The sequence below is a fragment of the Gymnodraco acuticeps genome, unplaced genomic scaffold, assembly GCF_902827175.1.
Source record: "Gymnodraco acuticeps unplaced genomic scaffold, fGymAcu1.1, whole genome shotgun sequence".
NCBI classification, from domain to species: domain Eukaryota; kingdom Metazoa; phylum Chordata; class Actinopteri; order Perciformes; family Bathydraconidae; genus Gymnodraco; species Gymnodraco acuticeps.
In genome coordinates this window covers 386,143-410,852 of record NW_022991672.1, presented here as the reverse complement: position 1 = coordinate 410,852, position 24,710 = coordinate 386,143, and the positions used below count along the sequence as shown (strand labels likewise).

The 24,710-nt window shown below is 40.4% G+C and overlaps 2 protein-coding genes and 1 pseudogene across 2 annotated transcripts in view; all 3 read left to right on the top strand.

The window, feature by feature from the left end:
* The window catches only part of LOC117534497, a 44,639-nt pseudogene extending 39,271 nt beyond the window's left edge, over positions 1-5,368 (top strand).
* Positions 1-24,710, top strand: part of LOC117534498 (E3 ubiquitin-protein ligase TRIM21-like) — a 44,032-nt gene that overhangs the window by 14,095 nt on the left and 5,227 nt on the right. The gene's annotated exons all lie outside the window — the stretch shown is intronic.
* The window catches only part of LOC117534496 (zinc finger protein RFP-like), a 47,469-nt gene continuing 44,444 nt past the window's right edge, over positions 21,686-24,710 (top strand). Inside the window, exon 1 of the mRNA XM_034198704.1 lies at positions 21,686-21,799. The gene's annotated coding sequence lies outside the window, so the exon portion shown is untranslated. The remainder of the gene's footprint in view (positions 21,800-24,710) is intronic.

The following is a 24,710-nucleotide window of genomic DNA, read 5'->3' as shown; positions in this document are numbered from 1 at the left end:
TTTGTTCTGGACTGTCCAAAGCAAGGGATCTGGTGTTGTGTTACAAGTGTTGCTTATAAAAGGCATGACAATTACATATTTCATCTTATATCATTTGTACACACTGTGGTTAGCAGCCTTGAGCTTTGAACCTGTTTCTGTAGTAACTGCTGTCTGCCTTTTGAAGCTGATAACGTTTACTGTTTTTTAACAACTAGTATTAACTTCAGTGATGCTCAGCAGGAGGTTTCACTCCTCTGTTCAACAATGGCAAAATCCCCCAACAGCATTAGAGCTTACACATTGTGTTTCGTAGAGTTTAAACTGAATGCTGCTATGACTTTCCAGATTTCATTTGAACTTGAATTGTAATTCGTACAGACAAGAAACCTAAATGTGTTTGGTTGTCATTGGTCTACTCTACGTATGCAGTTTCTAACATAAAACGTTGGGGTAGTTTACATTTTCGGGTTCATAGTAGGACCAGGGGCGAATCTAGACAAATATTCATGAGGTGGCAGGAGAATTTCAGGGGTGGCATCCCCTGGCAGAAGTATATGCTGATTTAATCGCAGTCATATCAACAATTTTAACTTGGAAAGCCACAATATTGATATTTTAACTCAATAACATAGGTGACATTATTGTGGCACATCAGTAAAGCCTTACATATACATATATAAGGTGGCAGACATAATTTAATGAATTTTAACTGAACAATAACTGAATGAGTTGGTTTCACAGGGTACATTAATTAACTGCCTCATCGATGTTTGTCTGTATGAATATGATAATATTAACAATCATATTATTCCCATCAGCTGTCAATCACTGTTATGATTCACATATTCAGTGTTATTATTAAATAAACTATATTTTTTGGAGGAGTTAATGATGAACGTTCCTCAAGATGCTTGCTCACCCTCCTTCAAATTTGAAAGACAAGTAATTACTATCATATATTAAAAGATTCAAAGGAACAGTTCAGCGCCCCACAACTTCATTGCAAACAGTTACAACCTTGACTTTACATCAGAAAGAACAAACATTAAAGAAGTGACTAACTGCATCAATTAGGGTTAAAAAACGTGTATTCAGCTAAAACATAAACATCGCTGCAGTTATTATCCAGTGGAAAGCCCTTACCTACTGGCCTAGTTAAATCAAAGTGGTTACTTCTTTTTGGCTGGGCAGTGAAGTTTTACACACCGTCTTATTTGACTTTCTCATGACTTTAAACAGTTTTTTGGGGGCAGAACCCCACAAAGAAGAAACATATTATACACACGTAAGGTCATCATCTTAACAGTTTATTATTCTCATCGACTCATCCGTGAGCAGAGCATCAAGTTGGCATGCCTATAACAGCTGAATGTGGCGATTACCATCTTGTTCAGCAAAACGCCTCACAAAAGATTTAAAGCTATGGTGCGTTTTGATTCAATGCTGAGTACAGCCAAACTTGACAGGCTCTTCTCTGTCATTGTAGACCGCAAACAGTGGCGCCAGAGTATTTGTGTTGGGTAATCTGTAGAGCTAACCCATACAGTGGTGGGGCTCAAGTCAGTATTTGCAATGTAATTACATACACGCTCCCCTTGACAGTGAAACGCCACGCGTGAGGTTTAGATTATTTCCCTGTCTCAATCCAAATTGAACTGTATGAAATAAAAAGGCACATTTGTCTTGTAGTAAATAAAAAGGGCGACCTGAAGCCAATCCTGCAATTTCCCCACAAGTGAAAGAGTTGACATGCTGAAAACCCAACCCCTGCAGGGGGGTCTGAGGGGATTCTCCCCCAGGAGATTTTTTGAAATACTAACATAAAATACACATTATTACTCTCTTGAGAAGAAAAATAAATAAATCTATTACTGCACGACATATTTAAAAAAATGAATGCCATTTTAGTTTTTTGTTACATGGTTCTGAAAGCTAAACTTGCTGCTCCTCACTGAAGAGAGAAGAGGCTGTGAATTACTTTACATTGTGGATAAGGGTGGATAGCCCCCATTGTTCTGTGTGTCAAAATGAAAGACAGCCCACACACCTATCAATCATCAAACCGTGGGGTCTTATTTCATTACGTGTTGATTTCTATCAACACGTAATGTTGTATCGATGTAGAGATGTACTACAGCAAAAGTATTCTCCGTCGGGACTTCCTGCAACAACACCACGCCGTTATCGTGATTCTGATTGGCCAGAAGACATTATCAAAGATGTTCTATTGAGAAGACGATCACTACGTGACAAAAGTTTTGAAAACCGTTTCTAGTCTTCGGTATTTCCAGACAAGTGGCTGAAATCAATCTTACGAACTGCTGTCTGTGCAATTTACTCCGCGCGAGTTGGCGGACTTTATTTTGCTTACTTTAACATCATTGTTCATGGTGGGGCTAAGACATTTCTTGGTATGGCTGTAGCCTACCCCATCCATACCCTGACCGCAAATACCTCATTCCTTCCGTCTACTTGGATCCGAAATGCTTCTCGTTTTGAGCTGTCCCCGGTTCAAATGAAATCGCCGCCAATCATATTTCCACGCTCGCGGCAGGGGGGGAGGGGTTACAAGGCTCGCGTCTTGTGCTGCATTCACTTGCACTCGGACATTAGAGATTTTCTCTCATAAATGTCCGATGAGCCACAACTTTTCTTTCAAAACAAAGCTGCCAAATGGGGTGGCAGCTGGGGTGGCAAGGCATTTTTCGGAGGTGGCAGCTGCCACCTCCGTGCCACCCCGTAGAAACCGCCACTGAGTAGGACTCTATGAACTGGCAAAGAGAGAATATGTAATTACAGTTGTGTTTTTTTCAAACTTTTGTCCCCAGAGAGACATGTCTGCTGCCAGCTGTCTGCTGACTGAAGATCAGTTTCTGTGCTCTATCTGTCTGGATGTGTTCACTGATCCAGTCGCCATACCATGTGGACACAACTTCTGTAAAGCCTGCATCTCTGAACACTGGGATAGAAATGTCCAATTAAAGTGTCCGAACTGTAATAAGCTATTTTCCCCAAGACCTGAGCTGCAGGTCAACACTTTCATCTCTGAGATGGCTGCTCAGTTCAGACAGTCAGCTCAACAGAAAGCCAGCAGCAGCAGTTCAGAGCAACACGTTGTCAAACCAGGAGAAGTTCCCTGTGACGTCTGCACTGGAACCAGACTGAAGGCCCTGAAGTCCTGCCTGGTGTGTCTGACCTCCTACTGTGAGACTCACCTGGAGCCTCATCTGAAAATGTCAGGTCTGAAAAGACATCAGCTGATCGACCCTGAAGAGAACCTGGAAAGCAGGATGTGTGTGAAGCACGATAAACTGCTGGAGCTGTTCTGTAAGACCGACCAGGTGTGTGTCTGCATGCTCTGCACTGTTCAGAGCACAAGACACATGATGTTGTTCCTCTGAAAGAAGGATATGAAGGAAAGAAGGCCGAGCTGGGGAAGACAGAGGCTGAAATTCAGCAGATGATCCAGAAGAGACGACTGAAGATCCAGGAGATGAATCGCTCAGTGGAGCTCAGTAAGGAAGGAGCAGACAGAGAGATAGCAGATGGTGTTCAGGTCTTCACCGCTCTGAAGGAGTCTGTTGAGAGAAGCCAGGCCGAGCTCATCGACACCATCAAAGAGAAGCAGAGAGAGACAGAGGAACAGGCTGAAGGCTTCATCAAAGAGCTGGAACAGGAAGTCTCTGAGCTGAAGAAGAGAAGCTCTGAGGTGGAGCAGCTCTCACGCTCTGAAGACCAGCTCCACCTCCTCCAAAGCTTCACGTCCCTGAACGCTGCTCCACCCACCAAGAACTGGACAGGAGTCAGGGTCTGTCCACCTTCATATGAGGGGACTGTGGTGAGAGCTGTGACTCAGCTGGAGGAGACGCTCAGTAATCAGATGAAGAAGCTGCTTGAGGTGGAGCTGAAGAGGGTCCAGCAGTATGAGGAGGAGGTGACTCTTGATCCTGATACAGCACATCCCTATCTCATCCTGTCTGATGATGGAAAACAAGTGAAACATGGTGATGTGAGGAAGAATCTCCCAAAGAATCCAGAGAGATTTGACAAGTGTGCTAATGTCTTAGCAAAGCAGAGTTTCTCTTCAGGAAGATTTTATTACGAGGTTCAGGTTAAAGGAAAGACTGAGTGGGATTTAGGAGTGGCCAGAGAGTCGATCAACAGGAAGGGACATATCTCAGGGACTCCTCAGGATGGTTACTGGGTGATAGTGTTGAGGAATGGAAATGAGTACAAAGCTCTTGCTCTTCCTTCAGTGCGTCTCTCTCTGAAGTCTCAGCCTGAGAAGGTGGGGGTGTTTGTGGATTATGAGGAGGGTCTGGTCTCCTTTTATGATGTTGATGCTGCAGCTCTGATCTACTCCTTCACTGGCTGCTGCTTCAAAGAGAAACTCTACCCATTCTTTGGTCCAAGTCTTAATGATGGTGGTAAAAACTCTGCCCCTCTGATCATCTCTCCTGTCAATCACACTGAGTAGAACAACCATTTGATTTTCTTCAGAAAGATTCACTCTCACTAAATGTAATACATGTATTCAACTGGGGAAGTACATTGTACACATTGTTAATGTTTCAGAATCTGATCACATATGGTTCACCTTGATGAGACGCATAAAAACACATTAAATACTGATGAGTATGTTCTAATGTACTCTAGTTTATTCTACGGATTGCACTACCTGCCGTCATGACTTGAAGTGATCAGAAAACTATTTACTCAGAAATAAACTTTTACCACTTCTTTATATGTCAGGGGGACAAGAAAAGTATTTATTGTCTCAGAATTGTGTTTTCAAAAAGTGTTTCATACTTGCACACATTACTAGTGGAAGTAATGCACTTGTTTTTTAATAATTTTAAAAGGAAAAAATGATGGGTATATTTTAAAGGGGTCGATTCAGGATTCATGCTTTAATTACAATATATTGGTAAAAAAATGATAAACAGTTACTTTGAAAATGAACAATATCTGATCATTAAACATTAGGCTGCAGTGGTTTAACAAACCAGGGACATTTAAATGTTACATCTCAGCTGTCTGTTGTGTTATGTTAACTGTATTGCGTCCACCTCTCTGCACACTGCTTGTAAAGTTTGAACAAAGCCTCAATGGATTAAAAAAAAGGAACAAAGAATGTTATTTTTTGTGTTTTTTTTAAATGTACTAACTGAAGTACAGTTTTCACTAGTTCTCAATTTAGGGAAAGTAGCTTAAAAAATGTACTTAACTACTAGATATTAAAATTGCTGTATATGTTTGTTAGAAATAAGGCCATCAACTGGTTAGCTTAGCTTAGCATAAAGACTGGAAACAAGGGAAGACAAAGCCAGCCTGTCCAAAGGTAACAAAATCCACCAATCAGCAGCTCTGAATCCAGTTTGTTTAATCCATACCAAATCAGAGGAGTAAAAACATCAATAAGATGTTTAACAGGGGATTATGGGTCGGGCTATTTCTTGACTGGGACCAAAACAAGTTGCCAAATTGTTTTTACATTTCAGTTTTCGTACAAAGATATATTAAGTACACTTAAATGTGTATTTTTGCACTCACTATTTCCCCCCTTTTCCTAGTATACATGCTAAACCAGTGGTTCTCAACCTTTTTACACCAATTACCACCTGAGAAAATAGTTGTCTCTCCAAGTACCACCATATGACCAATGTTCAAATACAGTCAATGCACAGTTCATGCAGGACTCGGAGGCAAATGTATTCATAACAACATTATTTATTGTCTGCCACAGCTACATGTATACGGGCAGTCTCTCTCTGTCTCACTCATCACTCACTCACACACCACAAGCGAGAATATAAAGAACAAAATAATAACTAATTCTCACAACAAATGACAACCATACATACCTACATGTACCAAATACCAAAGTGTGAATGTCCTATTGGGAATTCAGTTCCACAATAATATTGAAGCCTCCAGGAGCAGATGAGCTCATCTTCAGTCTGCTGATGTTTGCTATTGCCATTTCTGTGGTGGCAAAGTAAAAAAGAAAAGAAAAAAGATAACAATTAAGGACAAGTGTTTGCTTTTTCAGCTTTTGACCTCGGTCACAGCCTTCTCTCCATTCTTTGCGCAAATGCCTTCTTCCTGAGTCACTTCTCTCCTCCATCACAGCGGCTGTGCCTGTGCATATCACTTTTGTGTTGCTGGTGGAGCCTGCGCTTGTGCTCGGTTGATGACTGTCCTCCTCCTCATTCACTTGTTCACTTTCGCTGGTAATATTGTCCTCTGTACAACATCATTCAGCTTTATTCTTTCTTTAGCTTGCTTGCAACGTTCGCTAATCGTTCGCGGGTAGTATGGTCGTCATTAGCAACACCAGAAAAAAAAGAAAAAATGTTCGTTTCTACATCTAAAAACAACAATAGCCTATAAGAACTTATTTAAACCACAGTTTCAATTATCTCAAGCTTATTTTCATTCGTTGTAGTATTTTGATAGTATGATTTATTTTGTAATTAATGTTATTCAATCAAGCCTCAAACTGATGGCACTTGTCCCTATAGCCCAGGGATGGGCAAATGACGGCCCGGGTTGTGACGCGTTTGTGTGTATTGTGCTTATTTCCCGGGGAAACCCTCACAAGAAACACCGGCTGTTGTTATGTCTGCTGTGAGGTTAAGTTGCCGCTTGTAATTATGCATTTACAAGCTTAAAAGTTATTTTTATCATCTGAATTTGGCGAAACAAGTTTAATATTATAAAAACCAAGACTTTGTTTATTTTAAATCAGATGAAAACAAACTGTCACGGACCCTGCCGTGTTATCTATGATTACTATACGCTTTTCTTTCATAATTTCAGCGAGAGGGGGAGCGGCGCTGAGGAACAGCCGAGTGCGGGTTGGCAGGTGTCTGTTTTGACATTCCCCTTATTGTGGAATAAGGGGAATGCAGAGACTGGCTACAAGTGTCTTAGGTTCAAGTTAGACAACTAATGGTTAGTGTGTATGTCATCTTATGGTTAATCTCAATACACACACATTTTCCGTGCTTTCCAATAGTTCAAAATTGTTTCATTCCACTGTTAAATAACCTGTTCAATACAAACATGCCACTTGTACAAATTAAACAACATTTCTGTGAACTGATATTTGTTTAGTGGCTTATTAGAGGATGTTCCCTGAAAGATTGTAAAATGCCAATGAAGATGTCAGACTTAGTATATTTGTTAATAATTACATACAATACATGGAATTTGTGTGTGTGTGTGTTCCAAGTGAATCTGCGGGCCCCTGGTGGCCAGTACATCAATTATGTGGCCCCTACCACCATCCAAGTTGCCCATCCCTGCTATAGCCTGTTTTAAATTGAAGTTGTCTGAGGTCCTTACCACCAGCTGCTCTTGCAGTAATAAGTAGTGTACCTTTCTTACTGTCCCAAATGTGCACAATGTAGTGACTGCTTTTCGTCTTTTTGTTTACTTAGTTGTGTATTTTATATGTTATGTGTAAGAATATGTAACGTTGCTGCCTTCTTGGCCAGGTCAGCATTGTAAATGAGATTTTGTCTCAATGTTTTCATCTGGTTAGATAAAGGTTAAATAACATGTAAAATGTTTTTTTTTAAATGTTTTTTTTTTATATGTCAGATTCCTCCGTACCACAGGTTGAGAACCACTGTGCTAAATGAAGCTAATCTAAGTGTCTGATGGCTGCAGCCTGTGTCAGTGAGAGCGGTCTGACTGGTTGGACTGCTTCTAATGATTATGATCTCATTCTTCACCTTGAACACACTCCAGCACTGCCTGTACAGGTGAGACTAACTGACTGCAAACGTCCCGTCTGACTGAGAGATAAATAAAGGGTTTTTTAAATATCAAAATTGCATGAAATTTGCTTGTAAAGTCTATTTTATTATTGCCCTGTTTAGAAGATGGAGCTTTTCATTTGAAATGTCATTATTTGTAAAGAGGTGGATGGTGAAGAATATTACAATTAAAAATGTTTCACTCACATCATGACTTTGTTTTTTATTACAATACACGTTTTCTGAAATGTTATCTTTAAATATACTAACTCATACAGAAACAGCATAGAAATGTGTACATTGGTTAAAGCCAGGATCACATTCTTGTTTTATTGTCGACTTATTAGAGTCAAATGTTTTTACAGAGGGGAGTTTTGATATGGGTTTGTACCACTACAGAAATCCACAAAAACTGTCAGCAGCCTTTAAGAAAAATCTATTCTCCAGATGTTTTTGAGGGAAACAGATGTTATAATCCTTAACGCAATCATCAATAATCAGTCTATACATCTGGCTATTGATGATATATGAACAAACCACTCAGAGTACAGATGAGACTGAAACTAATTGTGAGGTAGGAATCAAAAGAGCCCAAACTTTCAAAACTGACAACCAATGAAAAAACGATGTTTTACAACAACAGTGTCTCGCCTCAATGGCAACATACCTTCACCTGTTAGCGACACAATGCTTGAATAGCACGTTCTCTAATAGGGAGTTGGCTCAAGGAATAAGAGGTTAAAATAAGTGCAGTGTCTGCAAGATTCAATACAACCTCTAAAGTCTATTTTAATAATGCACTGTTTATAAGCAGTGGCGGAGCTGGGGGGTGGCTGAATCCTGGTAACCCTATTGGCCACCCCAAACAACCTCACCACGGGGGCCAAAACTATTTTAGAACATTAAAGAGCCTGTGACACGAGTTTCCCCCATCATCCAAACCCATCAATTTGAGTAAATATTGTCCCCTTGAAAACCGTTACTGAACTGATTTTGGATATTTGTACTTTGATAACCATTAATCTGCCCTTCAATGTTGACCATTTCCTGGATCTTCTCGGGGATTCTTCAAGTCCCGCCAAATTACGTGTGACGTCATTGCGGGCACAGCGCTCCAGCTGCACCGTTCAGGATCCCAGCATCTGCATGTAAACGCACGATGGCGCACAGAGCAGCAAGCTCAGACAGCGATGACAGTTTAATTTTGAACGTGTCTGAGAGCTCATATGAGGCTGAAGGATCGGTTTATGCTGTATCTGTTAGAAGTTTAGGAATTAGGTGCGTCAATATGGGCGATCATACGGTCATGTAGCCAGTGGTGGAATGGGACTAAAAATCATCCCGGGACTCTCGACCGGCCCACTTCGGTACCACTAGTAAATTGTCAACGGGGGGAGTGGGGGATGTCAGGGGCGGCGGGTGCTGTAGATAGTAAATGTAAATATGTAAATATTTGTGTCACTGCATCCTGGTAAAATACAAATATAATGTATAATGTCTGTGTCTTTGACATTAGCGCTGCCAGCCACCTGTGCCCTGTACTACGAAGCCAGTTCAACAGACCCTGGATATGTTTGAGTAACAAACAAACTAACAACAACAAACTAACAAACGAGATCTCGCTAAGCGGTCCTACGACGCTGGTTATCAACTCGGTAAATCAAGCCAGGGGTTCTCTCACCAGCTGAGAGCGCGTTCACGTCTAAGACACGAGTGGATCTGACTTTAATTACATTTGTCTCGAGTGTTTCGTCAACATAATGTGTTGCTTAAAATAATACTTCAGCATACAGTATGTGATACTGTAAGTGTTGCACGGCCAGATACGGCTGGAGAAGCTGACTCAGATAAGGAAATATATGATATATTATGATATTATATGATCGATGATCTGATTGATGATGTAATATGAATGATAAGTGCGACACGTCGGCGTCTTCTCTGCATACGGCAGTTTAAACTGTATTTCCTTTATCCTGTAATATGACTTGAGAGATTTAAACTCCGCACACTGAGTTGATCTATTTTCTATAGACGCCGGAGGCGGGCAGCGTCAGGCAGGGCCGGACTGGGACAATAAGTCAGGCCGGGAATTATACACCCAGCCAGGCCACTACCAGTTTTATTTTGTGTAATTTTCCTGGATTTATTTGTCAATATTTACAGCGTTGCTGCCCGTAGTGATAGCCATAAACTTTAAATCTACTACCCCAGAATAAACATATGGACATGGGTTACTATTTTTTTTTAAAGTGCAAATCTATTTAGGAACCTATCCATGTGAACATATTTTAAGTGGAGGTGGACCTCAAATCCTCTAGGGGGGTCCGGGGGCATGCTCCCCGCGGAAGATTTTTTGTTTTTTAAATGTTGGACTTAAATGCATCAATCTGGTGCACTTTGAGGGGGAAATAAAGAGACTACACCCATATGAAACAGAACTGTATACATTTAAATAATCATAAAATCATAAGAACATGGCCATAACCAATAACATACCATATCCAATATGAAAAAACATTGAAACTTGTTTATTTATTTGTTTTTGGTTCATTTATAGTTGTGAGTGTGTCTGGGCTCCTGAACCAGCCTCACTCGTCTCCCCCTGCTCCTCTTTGAGGCAGCAGCAAAGACTATTAGCTCTCAACAAGTTTTAAAGTTTATCTTACCTTTTTTCACCTAGTTAACTTTTTTAAAATTATTATTCATGCATATTGTACTAATCACTCCCCCTTCAAATGGAAATATGTGTTTACATAAATGGTGACCAAACCGTTTGAGACCCACAGAGATAACTTAGACTAAGTTAACTATCTAAACACTCTAAAGTCCTTTACCTCACCTGAGCTATAGTTATCAGTCTCTCAGTCTGACAGGAGAGGACTCTCCTCCACCTTGTTGACAGCTCATTCCGTTAGCGCCGCTAGCTAGCACCGGATGCTAACAACAACAATACACGTAACCAGTGCACGCGCTTTCTCTCTCGCTTGCTCGCGCCACACATACACACCCTCCCGAGCTTGAATGACACGAGACCAATCGAGGGCATTAGTGTATGATCTGTATGAAAGTGGCCATGTCGGCAGGCCACATCATGTAGACAGCCAGTCACCCTCTGTGAGGCAGAGTCAGACCCACATTTGCGCAGCGTTGTGTTCACAATACATAAAAAAAATTCCTCAAGCCAGCAGGCCACTTAACAGGCCAGGCCATCGGGAAACCTCCCGGTCCTCCCGATGGCCAGTCCGGGCCTGGCGTCAGGTAAAAAAAGTTATTTAGCCTTCCCAAACCTGAGCCTCACGCGCCGCCTATGGGGGATGTGCTAGCGACTTATCCGACCGGCCCACTTCGGTACCGGCCCATCGGGACGAATCCCGATGGCCAGTCCGCCACTGCACCCAGCCCACGTAAACTGTCAACGGGGGGGGGGCCTCGCTGCGGGGAAACGGTGGACCTAGTGTCCCGATCGGAGTGGGAATAATAATAATAATAATCCGTGCATTTTACCCATTAATTTCCCCAACATTGTGGTAAAAAACCACACGTTTAATCCATGTTGGTGTACTACAACTACAAAAAGCATCGGTTTGTTTTCTCATCAGGAAATGCAGACCGGCTCAAACAAACGATTTTTAATCATCATCCTCACGATCATTTAATGTATCATATGTTCGCCGAATTGACACGAAAGCACTAATAAATGTAGTTTCATCCACTTGAGTTTACAACTACAAAAATAATCGATTTGTTTTTATATCACATACGGGAGGAAATTCAGCAGCTCTCACTACCGATTTTTAATCCTAATGTAATCATCATCTTCACCACGATCATTTATGTTTATGTTCGCCGAATTGACATGAAAGCACTGACAAATATGAATATACTGTAGTCAACTTCATTAAAACGTTATTAACGTGCCTAAACTCAGTAATTCACCATTTCTACGCATGACAACACACTTTGTCCGTGTTTGGCTCTCTCGCCGCACAGTGAAGTGTTCCCGCATTGACGTCACTTCCGGCTTCCCCCAAAACTTCAAAATGAGTCGAAGGAATTTCCCCGCGATGTTCGAAATTATTGATATTTAACGGAACGGTATCGCTTTTTCTTTTTTAAACTGACGGTTCGAGATTACTAGTAGCCCAATATTTCATTGCACAACAGTTGTTGGGATGATAGGCTCTTTAAGAAAAAAATGTTTATGTAACCTTTCATCATTCATCAAGAATTAACATTAATAGGACGTTATATCGATAATGTATCTACTCACTAAACTTACAATTCATTTAACTTATTTTCTTCCAAAAGCTAATTATCCAAAGCCTCTGTACACCCCCTTCTATTTACATGTAATGGTTTGGTCCTGCCTCCCAACGTGGTGCAGCACCTCCGGCACTTTCTAGCAGAGAGTGAGAGCGTGTGAGGAGCAGGGATGCTAGTACTTACGTGTGTAGTATACCATGTCTCAACGACTTACAAAGTCAGGCTTTCAAAATAAATAAATACACTGCCGGAAAAAATCTGCCACTTCCTTACAGAGCCCCTCCTCCAACACAAACAAACGCGCACATGACCAATGAGGGCAAGAGATAAGTTTGTGCACAGATGGAAGGCTGACAGGCAGGTAGGCCATCCAGTTACTTTAGCCGGGCCGGCTCAAATGATTGGTCGTGCTTTTTACAGTACTACGGCTTCCACAGATGCACTTAAGATATTCATTGCTATCGGGATGTTAAGAGCATTCCATGGAATATAACAAAGTGTATCTTGAGCCGGTTTCTCAAACTTACCTACCCCGCCTTTAAGGACTGTTAATATCTATACAGGTTTTTGATTTCACTGCTCTTTTAGCTGACATTTAATAAATGCAGGTACATTTTTGGCAGCTATTCATACTAAATCAGTTGTCCCTCCCCTGGTGCCAGGACCAACAGATCCATCTTTAGGCTCAGCAGCCCTGTCCCCCATAAGCCTGAACCTGAACCAGCTTTTCTCCCAACTGAAGGAGGTGAGCAGCATTGTGTTGAATGCCACTTAACATATCTGAAGGGAGACTGGAATACAACATATATATCAAAACAAAAAGCTAACATCTAAATTTCAATTGCACATTTCAAACACAGTATTTTTACACATATTTCAGTTATATTTATTTGGATGTATGCATTCATGTTGAGAATGTTCCATTCAAAAATGTAATTATTAAAAAGGCATTCACACCATAAAAGATGACTCTTGAGATCTATTGTCAGGAATGTTAGTCTTATATCTAATAGTGAATTCTACTGCAGCAGAATGTTGCACGTCTGCACAATATTTTCACCGCTCAGTGTCAGTAAATATTGTGCGGTTAGTATTGGATTACAAGATAGATGCCACCCTGTACAGGTAGAGTTATTTAAAGCATAAATGAGTCGGTTGGGTTCTGGAGGTGTGGTTACAGCATTGTGCTTGGTTGGTGAGACCTGGGCCTGGTGGTGGGTCCCAATGTGATATACAGTGGGGCAAACAAGTATTTAGTCAGCCACCAATTGTGAAAGTTCTCCCACTTAAAAAGATGAGAGAGGCCTGTCATTTTCATCCTAGGTATACCTCAACTATGAGAGACAACATGAGAAGAAAAAAAACAGAAAATCACATTGTCTGATTTTTAAAGAATTTATTTGCAAATTATGGTGGAAAATAAGTATTTGGTCCATAACAACAGTTCATCTCAATACTTTGTTATATACCCTTTGTTGGCAATGACAGAGGTCAAACGTTTTCTGTAAGTCCTCACAAGGTTTTCACACACTGTTGCTGGTATTTTTGGCCCATTCCTCCATGCAGATCTCCTCTAGAGCAGTGATGTTTTGGGGCTGTCGCTGGGCAACACGGACTTTCAACTCCCTCCAAAGATTTTCTATGGGGTTGAGATCTGGAGACTGGCTAGGCCACTCCAGGACCTTGAAATGCTTCTTACGAAGCCACTCCTTCGTTGCCCGGGCGGTGTGTTTGGGATCATTGTCATGCTGAAAGACCCAGCCACGTTTCATCTTCAATGCCCTTGCTGATGGAAGGAGGTTGTCACTCAAAATCTCACGATACATGGCCCCATTCATTCTTTCCTTTACACGGATCAGTCGTCCTGGTCCCTTTGCATAAAAACAGCCCCAAAGCATGATGTTTCCACCCCCATGTTTCACAGTAGGTGTTCTTTGGATGCAACTCAGCATTCTTTCTCCTCCAAACACATCTAGTTGAGTTTTTACCAAAAAGTTATATTTTGGTTTCATATGACATTCTCCCAATCCTCTTCTGGATCATCTAAATGCTCTCTAGCAAACTTCAGACGGGCCTGGACATACTGGCTTAAGCAGGGGGACACGTCTGGCACTGCAGGATTTGAGTCCCTGGCGGCGTAGTGTATTACTGATGGTAGCCTTTGTTACTTTGGTCCCAGCTCTCTGCAGGTCATTGACTAGGTCCCCCTGTGTGGTTCTGGGATTTTTGCTCACCGTTCTTGTGATCATTTTGACCCCACGGGGTGAGATCTTGCGTGGAGCCCCAGATCGAGGGAGATTATCATCGGTCTTGTATATCTTCCATTTTCTAATAATTGCTCCCACAGTTGATTTCTTCACACCAAGCTGCTTACCTATTGCAGATGCAGTCTTCCCAGCCTGGTGCAGGTCTACAATTTTGTTTCTGGTGTCCTTTGACAGCTCTTTGGTCTTGGCCATAGTGGAGTTTGGAGTGTGACTGTTTGAGGTTGTGGACAGGTGTCTTTTATACTGATAACAAGTTCAAACAGGTGCCATTAATACAGTTAACAAGTGGAGGACAGAGGAGGCTCTTAAAGAAGAAGTTACAGGTCTGTGAGAGCCAGAAATCTTGTTTGTTTGTAGGTGACCAAATACTTATTTTACCGAGGAATTTACCAATTAATTCATTAAAAATCCTACAATGTGATTTCCTGGATTCTTTCCCCCCATTCTGTCTCTCATAGTTGAAGTGTACCTAGGATGAAAATTACAGGCCTCTCTCATCTTTTTAAGTGGGAGAACTTGCACAATTGGTGGCTGACTAAATACTTTTTTGCCCCACTGTATTTTCATGGGGCCCAAAATCCCTGGCGTGTATGGCCAGAGGGCAGGACTATATACTATAGGCAAGGCAAGGCAATTTTATTTATATAGCACTTTTCAGCACGTGGCGATTCAAAGTGCTTTACAGATTAAAAGCAAACAACATTTAAGAACAAATACAGCATAAATACATTATTAAAAAGGCATTTAAAAACAGGCATAATAAGCAAAGGTAATGAAATTAAATAAATAAATAAACACAGCAGGTACAGAATACATGACTAAAAAGGCATACTGTAGTGTGAGTATGGGCAGCTCAATTAAAAACAGCGGCAAATAGGTGCGTTTTTAGTCGGGATTTAAAAATAGGAAGTGTTTCGGCGGACGTGCACGATTTAGGCAGTTTGTTCCAAATTGTTGGGTTATAATAACTAAACGCTGCTTTTCCATGTTTAGTGGTTATTTTCGGAACAGAGAGCAGACCCGACCCAGAATACCTGAGACTCCTGGATGCTTCATAGTGATGGAGGAGGTCGTCTATATACCTCAGTCCGAAGCCATTTAGTGATTTAAAAACTAGCAGTAGTATTTTAAAATCAATTATTTGGCAGACTGGAAGCCAGTGTAATGATCTCAGAACTGGAGTGATGTGATCCACTTTTCTAGTGTCAGTGAGTACTCGAACAGCAGCGTTCTGAATCAGCTGCAGCTTTCTGATAGATTTTTTAGTGAGACCTGTGAAGACACCATTGCAGTAGTCGAGTCTACTGAAAATAAAAGCATGGATAAGTTTTTCTAAATCCTGTTGCGACATCAGTTTTGTATTCCTTGATATATTCTTCAGGTGCTAGTATGCATACCTAATAACTGTTGTAATGTGACTGTTAAAATGCAGGTCTGAGTCCATCACTACACCCAGATTTCTTGCTTTGTGAGTTACTTTGTAGTCTGCCGACTGAAGCTGATCTCAGTTTTTTGTTTGTTCAATTGGAGAAAGTTCTGAGTCATCCAGTCAGTGATGTGCTCAATGCACTTGCTCAGTGTTTTAATCGGAGAGTAGTCTCCCGGTGTAATTTTAAAATAAATCTGGGTGTCGTCTGCATAGATGTGATAGCTTAGATCGCTCTTTTTAATAATTTCAGCCAGAGGTAGCATATAAATATTAAAAAGCAAAGGTCCTAAGATGGAGCCTTGAGGAACCCCGCATGTCATATTTATCAGGGTTGATTTGTAATTGCCTATTGAGACAACGTTTGTTCTGTCCTTCAAGTAGGAGCTAAACCAGTTTAGAGCTGTTGCTGAAACTCCCACCCAGTTTTCTAGACGGTCTAGTATGTTGTGGTCAACAGTATCAAAGGCAGCGCTGAGATCTAATAATACTAACACTGATATTCTGCCACTGTCTGTGTTCAAATGGATGTCATTTAAGACCTTAACAAGAGAAGTCTCAGTGCTGTGGTTAGGTCTAAAGCCCGACTGAAACACATCAAAACCGTCAGTTAAAAACATGAAATTACTCAACTGTTGAAAAACTGCTTTTTCAATCAATTTGCTTAAAAAGGGAAGGTTTGATTTTGGCCATTCATTATGGTTTTGTCTAGGTTATGCTTTTTTAGGAGCGGTTTAATTATTGCAGTTTTCAGGGCTTGTGGAAATACACCTGATTTAAGAAACTTGTTTACTATGTGTAGTATATCTGAGGCCAAGCAATGAAAAATAGTTTTGAAAAAAATCCTGTCGGGATGATGTTGAGGCTACAGGAGGAGGATTTCAGATGCATAATGTCTTCCAGTTCCAGGTCATTAGCATTTATCAGACGAAATTGTGACATGGTGTCTGAATTGGCTTTAGGTGAACACAGGGACAGTACATTTGCTGTAACTGATACAGAGGCACTGACTGCCTGTCTAATTTGCATGATTTTGTCAGTGAAGAATTGCAGGCCCTGGTGGATAGAAATTCTGAGGCTATCGACACTGGGGCGTTTGTTAGTCTGTCGACGGTAGCAAATAAAGCACGTGAGTTGTTTTTATTTTTGGTAATGATGAAGAAGAACGATTGTCGTGCCTTTTTTATTTCCTGATTATAGAAACCGAGTTTCTCTTTATATATTTCCAAGTGAACCTGGAGATTTGTATTTCTCCACCTGCGTTCAGCTTTTCTGCACTCAGTTGTTGCTGTTCTCACAGTCATGGCTTTTCTCCATGGAGATATTTTCTTGCCAGATACTTCCTTTATTTTAATGGGAGCGATGGTATCCATGACATTTGTTATTTTAGAATTAAAATGATCAACTAGCTCATTTACTGAGAAGTTAGCATGGGCAATTGAGGGAGTACAAATCTGGACAAACATTTCCTCTGCATTTTCAGTTAAGTGACGTTAAGTGACCTCTTGCTTAACAGTTGTATGGACGGTAATAGAGCTCTCAAAGAAAGCACAGGAATGGTTGGAGAGCGCTACATCAGTCACCACAAGCTTAGCGATGTTCAGACCCTTTGATACAATTAAGTCCAGGGTGTGCCCCTTATTGTGCATCGGACCCATCACATGCTGAGTCAGTCCAAAATTGTCGATAACACAAAACAGTTCTTTAGCCCCACTGTCCTCAGGGTTGTCAACATGGATATTAAAATCGCCAACAATGATTAAACAGTCAAAGTCAATACACACTATAGACAGCAACTCGGTAAAATCATCAAAAAAGCTTGCACAGTATTTGGGTGGTCTGTTGATGTTTAGGAAAAGAGCTCGAAAGGAGCATTTCAACTGAAGGGCCACATATTCAAAATAAGCAAAGTTGCCATACATAGTCTGCTTGCATTGAAATAAATCATTAAACAAAATAGCTACTCCACCCCCTCTCTTATGCAGTCTTGCCTGACTCATATAATTAAAGTTGGGAAGAGTTGATTCTATAAGAACAGCTGTGCTGTTGTTTTGGTCTAACCAAGTTTCAGTTAAAAACATAAAATCCAGGTTGTGCTTGGTGATAAAATCATTGATTAAAAATGATTTACCTGCTAAAGACCTGACATTTAATAAAGCCAGTTTGAGTGTGTTTGACATACCACCCAGTGGCGGTTCTAGACCAATTTGACTGGGGGGGCAGTTATTTTCTGAGGGGGGCACAATAAATGCAGGACGAAGAAGAGAACTAGACAGTATGAAGTAATTGCGCATAAGAAAACAATGCAATCCAGTTATTGGTATTTGTTTCAGTACACTTATTTATTTCAAATATATCTTATAGTTATTACTGTTAGCTTCAGCTTAAGTTATAGTACAATGTTTGCACTAACACTATATCATATTTATATAAAAATAAAGGCAATGAACAGTTACATCTCTACTTATCTACAATTACACGGATACAATAGTTTAACTCATCTTCAATTATCGTGGTAGTCTCTCGAAACGTAGGTTTCAATCAGTCTTTCTTGGATGCAACAGCCTCTGATGATCCAAGATGAAAAGTGTTTGTTTTTCGCGCGCTTCAGCCGGACAGTGAAAGTGGGTGCACCGCTCTAATGGGTCCGACTAGAATGACGAATAACGTTAGTTCCGCCTATTCCGTCATTCAATAAATCGTGTAATAAATCATACATTTTTTTCACTTTTCATTTTTAGGGGGGCCACAGGGGAGTCAGAGGTCAGTGTTAGGGGGGCACTGCCCCCCCCCACCCCCCTAGAACCGCCCCTGATGCCACCACTCTGACTGTTAACAACAGACCGTGGAGCACGTGGAATCACTACAAAATGTGATACATTACATACATTCAGACGGATGCCCTTGGATCCTCTGTTCTCAGTCCTAGTCACCAGCCTTCTGTGTAAGCAGGCCACAACACAAATGGGACGCTGCACTGGTATAGAAGCCTCTGGTCGTTGGGTGGCGCCAGAGAGCGAGACGGCAGGCGTGGAAACAGTGGCCTTGGATGACACCGCCGGAGAGGGGGGTGTGTCAACGTGGCGCTGGAAAAGTCAGGGAGACGTCTGAACAGCGTGATGCATGTTAGCCGCTAGCATGCGGCTACCAAACCTGCTGGGGTGGATTCCATCAGTGCCGAAGAGGGCGGGTCGGCCCCAAAATAGAGTGAAATTGTCAATAAAAACAAAATCGGCAGCTCTGCAGGCGGATTGGAGCTAGGTGTGGAGGCTGAGGATCCTAGTGAAACGCCCTGCTCCACGGCCTAGCGTTGGGATCGGACCTGAGATAAAAAACGACTTTTCACAGCTCCGTAAAAGAATTAAAAGTTTCTTAAAATCATTTTTTGTCAGCTCCGACTGCTGGCGGGCTGTATCGTTAGACCCCACATGGACGATTAGACGATTGACAGAGGACGGGAGTGTGTGCAGCAGCCGCGGGAGTTTCTCCAGGATAACCGGGACGGTGGCTCCAGGGAGGCAGCGCGTGGCCGCTTTGAAAGATCGGATGTTTCTGATTATGGACTATAAACACATTTACTACCCAATAGCATTGTGAGGCTGAACAAAAGGACCTTTTGACTATGTAAATGTAGTCTTTTAAAAAACTAAACATTTACTGACTTTTTTAGAATAGCTTAAAGTAATGTTGTACAATTACAACCGGGGGCCTTACAGGGTTAAGGGCTATCGTTTATTGTTATTTACTTTAAGATGTTTATTCTTAACCTATCATTGAATTTAAAAACTCTTATTTAAATTATGTGTGTGTGTCTCTGTATTCCTGATGATACACTGAGAGAATGAGCTCATAGAGCTGCTGATCATCATAAGCTAAACAGTCTGTATATTGCATTACGTTTGTATAATGTAAGCTTTGTTGATACTTTACGAAAAAAATTGTTAGATATACTGAATATTATTTGATCTATTCCACCACTAGCTTAATCCCAAATAATGTAGAGGTGTGTTGTAGGTGCCTTAAATAACACCTTATTTTATAGTGAGATGTATTTTTATGTTCATATAATAGTGATTTCAATGCCACCCCAAAATGATCACTGGTTCCATCCTGGCCACCCCACTGAAAATGTCCTGGCTCCGCCACTGTTTAGAAGATGGAGCTTATCATTTGCAATGTCATTATTTTTTAAGAGGTGGATGGTGAATAACATTACAATTTAAAAATGTTTCACTCACATCATGACTTTGTTTTTTATTACAGTACACGTTTTCTGAAATGTTATCTTTAATATACTAAAACATACAGAAACAGCACAGAAATGTGTACACTGGTTAAAACCAGGATCACATTCTTGTTTTATTGTCGACTTATTAGATTCAAAGGTTTTTACAGAGGGGAGTTTTGATATGGGTTTGTACCACTACATACATCCAAAAAACTGTCAGCAGCTTTTAAGAAAAATCTATTCTTCCCCTTTTTTTTAAGGAAACAGATGTTATAATCCTAAACGCAATCATGAATAATCAGTCTATAAATCTGGCTATTGATGATATATGAACAAACCACTTTGTACTCTTTTTACTCAAGTAAATAATAATAATAATACATTTAATTTCAAAGCGCTTTTTCAGGTGCTCAAAGACGCTTTACAGTGGTGATAAAACGAGATAAAATAGAATAAAACATGTTAAAACAGCAACACAACATAATTCACAAATTAAAAGCCAATCTGAAGAGGTATGTTTTGAAAGTGGGGGGGACGGTGCAGTCTCTGATGTGTTGTGGAAGGGAGTTCCAGAGGGTGGGGGCAGCGATGGAAAAGGCTCTGTTCGTGTGGGGATAGAGAGGAGGTTCGCTTCTGATGAACGAAGGCTGCGGGAAGGGGTGCAGTGGTGGATCAGGTCGGTGAGGTAGGGGGGTAAGATCTGAGTACTTCTACTTTTACTCAAGTACAAGATCTAAGTATTTTGTCTGTAATATTTATTATTTTGCAGACCATGTACATGCACACAAACCTCCAGAACACACTACAGGAAAGGGGAAAACCCAAAAGCATAACAGTGCCTCTTTAATACTTCTTCCACTACTTGCACTCAGTCAGTCAGACAGTTCAATGTTTTTTAAAGGTCAAAGTCAGTAAGGCATCTATCAGCAGTCTTTAAGATCCCTCACAAGTGCAAATACTCAGTTGTTAAGTCAATTAGTTTAGCATTCAGCACAGAAGCAACCTGATACACTACATCCAGTATAATTCAATGAAGTATTCTACCAGAGTGTAGGAATACTCTTTTACAGTAAAAGTCCTGCATTCTAAATGTTACTCAAGTAAAAGTAGAAAAGTATTAGCATCAAAATATACTTAAATTACCAAAACATTGGTCCATTCCAGAATAATATATATGATGTTTTATAATGATTGATCATGAAAGTGTTCTCAAAGCTGGTAAAGGTGCAGCTAGTTTGAATGACTTTGTATACTGCAGGGGAGCTTGTGAATTTACTCCAGGTGGAACTAAAGTCTGATTCAACACTTGATTATATTTCACACCATTAATCCAGATCTGTAAAGAAACTAAAGGTATTCAATACATGTAGTGGAGTAAAAGTATACCATTTACCTCTGAACTGTAGAGGAGTAGAAGTAAAAAGTAGCAAAAAATGGCACTTAAGTACAGACCCATTTTAGAACAGGAAATGATTCAGCTGCTCTTAAACAGGGACCATAACACAGCGTTGTGAAATATAGCTATGAATCTACAGGTGTGTAAAGAGATGTCCTTTATGTATTGAGAACATACTCCTACTTATGCTCAATACACTATTTGGAAAGCCTCTTGGATCAGCTGTAAAATGCATCGTCACAAAGTTAAATAACAAGCCTCAAGTTCTTCCTCCACTCCCTCTTGGCAAACCACCACTGAGAGGTTGAACCACACTGTAAGAGAAGAGTTTCAATTTCCCAGAAATGAAAGCTGAAGTTTGTCTGAGCGACAGCAGAGCAGCAGCCGAGACACGTCTCTGTTTCTCTGAAGAAACACTCAACTGAATCCAGCAGCTTTTTCCAACACAGCAGGACTCTGCAAACACTGGTGAGTACACTACAGACCAGAGATGGGGACTCGAGTCTGTGACTCGGACTCGAGTCGCACTTAAGTCGCACACACAGAGACTTCAGACTTGACTTGGACTCCTGCTCAAAAGACTTCGGACTCGACTTGGACTCGTGAACAATCATTGTGTTTTCTATTTTTGGCGTATTAAAGGTGGGGTAGGTAAGTTTGAGAAACCGGCTCGAGATCGCTAGAATTTGAAAATACACAACCGGAGAAAATCTGCCACTTCCTCACAGAGCCCCTCCTCCAACACACACGAACGCGCACATGACCAATGAGGGCACGAGATAAGTTTGTGCCCCGATGGGAGGCTGACAGGCAGGCAGGCCATCCAGTTATTTTAGCCGGGCCGGCTATCGGGATGTTAAGAGCATTCCATGGAATATAACAAAAAGTGTATCTCGAGCCGGTTTCTCAAACTTACCTACCCCACCTTTAACATTAACATTATGGTAACACCATGGCGACCGGCGGCACACCTGCAGCTGTACCGCTTGTAATTAGGTTCAACTATAAAAACTTCGAACAAAACGCCGGCGGCACCAACAAAAGGAGCGCACACTGCAAAGTCTGCAATATTAAAATCAAGGATGCTGGTGCAACAACGTCAAATTTCATCAGGCACTTGAAAACTCACCCGGAGAGGTCAGTCACATTAACGCATATGGACCAACCCAGTCTCACGGCATTTCGTGTTCACCAACACGATTTTTAATCTATTGATTCGTGTTCCCCAACACGTTTTTCCCCTTTTTTTCGTGTTGCACAGCACGATTTTAAAAGCAATGTATTTCTACTGCTTGCAGCACGTCTTTTTCTCCGGTCGGGTCGAGGAAGACCTGAAGCTGTGTGGTTCATAAAAACATGTTCTTACTCAATATCAAGCCACAATTATTGCTTTTATTTTAAATCGTATAATTTCGGACTTTTGTTGCCGTCTGTGAGGAAAATAAATGGGGCTCAGAGCCTCAGAATACTGAAATCTGTATTTTTTAAATATTTGTTCCTTCTAATTTGTTATTCTTTTCAAAAATAACACACTGTTATTTACTCACCAATAACACACAATTATCCTTGATTTTATTTATTGGTTTAACTCCATAATCTCGGGCTTTTTTGGCCTCCGTCAGGAACTGAATTTCAAAATAAAAATAACCGGACATAGGCATTACCCAAGATCCTCAGCTATGGTTTTAAGCTCGTTTATTGGATGTTTTAGCCGCAATGCATGCTGGGATTTGGTGTTTATATGATATGAAATCCGGAAAACATTTGTGTACCTTGTGTGCATCTAGTGGTTAAAGCACGTTATTGAATGATTGTGTTTGATTAAAAAAATATTAAGAGTACATACTTTCATAGGGGGAAAGTATAAATATAGAAATATAGAATATAAAAAATCAAGAAGATACTATAAAGTGATCTCTACAATAAAACAGTTTAGTGCAGAATGTACAAAGATATTAATAGGAGGAGGTGCAAAACAGAAAAAACGAATTAACCTTTATTTAAACATTAAATAACAGATTAAGGTCTTCTTTTAAATAAGAAAAAAACGTTGGGGGTATCTATCTACAGATAAATATTAACCTGACAAAGTACTTAACGTCTAATATATTGCTTTCCTGCAATGTTAACTATGTTGAAGCACTTATTTTAACTGATATTATACATATGAATTATACTCGTATGTATGTAGATATAATAAGAAATGTGCAGAATATGACAGTTTAATGGTGGAGGTACACACACATATTGATAGATGTCTTGTAATGCACTGTTGAGGAACCTGTGACCCAAGTGTTTCATTCATTGCATAACTACACCGTAGTTGTGTATATGATATGTCAATAAACCTTTGAAAATCTTGAAAGGGATGTGAAAAATAGCCATAATATACAGTCTTTAATTAACTATTAGTAGAGAATAACGAGTAATGAATATACTTTATTACTCGTTTCCATTCATGTCAATTGCAGATACATGTTTCGTCTTCTCAAGCACCAACTATCAAATATCTCTCCTGATTGTTGGCACTTGACAATCACCTTACCTGAATTTTACTCAGGTGTAACTAAAGTCTGATTTAAGGGTTGTTTATATTTCACATAATTAATCAGAATCTGCAAAGTAACTCAAATAAATGCAGTGGAGTAAAAATACCAGGTTAACCTCTGAATTGTAGTGGAGTAGAATTACAAAGTAACAATGAGCTGTCATGTGGGTATATATAGCGATTTTCACCCATTTATTAATTATAATAAATAATATATAATAGTTTTACATTTGATAACACCAATGTGTTTAATACTGGCAACCTCTAATTGTGGGAAAAACGAAAACGTTCAGTAGAGACGTCCCATAGAACATTTGGCGAAACACAACAGCCAGCATCCAGCATGTGTAGTTCTGGGGGGGGCGTTCGATTCCAGTTTTGGATAGTCTGGCGTGGTTTCGTTCCATTTCACACAGCTGTTTGACGCTCTGCGTAACCTTACGGGGGACTGTAGTCCTAAACGATAGCTGGGGATTATGGGTAGTGTAGTGTCTTCGGCCATCCTAAACTCAGAAAGGTTGACAATCGCAATGACGCTCGAAATGTCCCTTATACGTCTGTTTCCGGATATTTTATTTTGAAATTCAGTTCCTGACGGATGCCAAAAAACACAGAGATTATGGAAATAAACCAATAAATAAAAGCAAGGATAATTGTGTGTTATTGGTGAGTAAATAACAGTGTGTTATTTTGAAAAGAATAACAAATTAGAAGGAAACAAATATTTAAAAAATACAGATTTCAGTATTCTGAGGCTCTGAGCCCCATTTATTTTCCTCACAGACGGCAACAAAAGTCCGAAATTATACGATTTAAAATAAAAGCAATAAT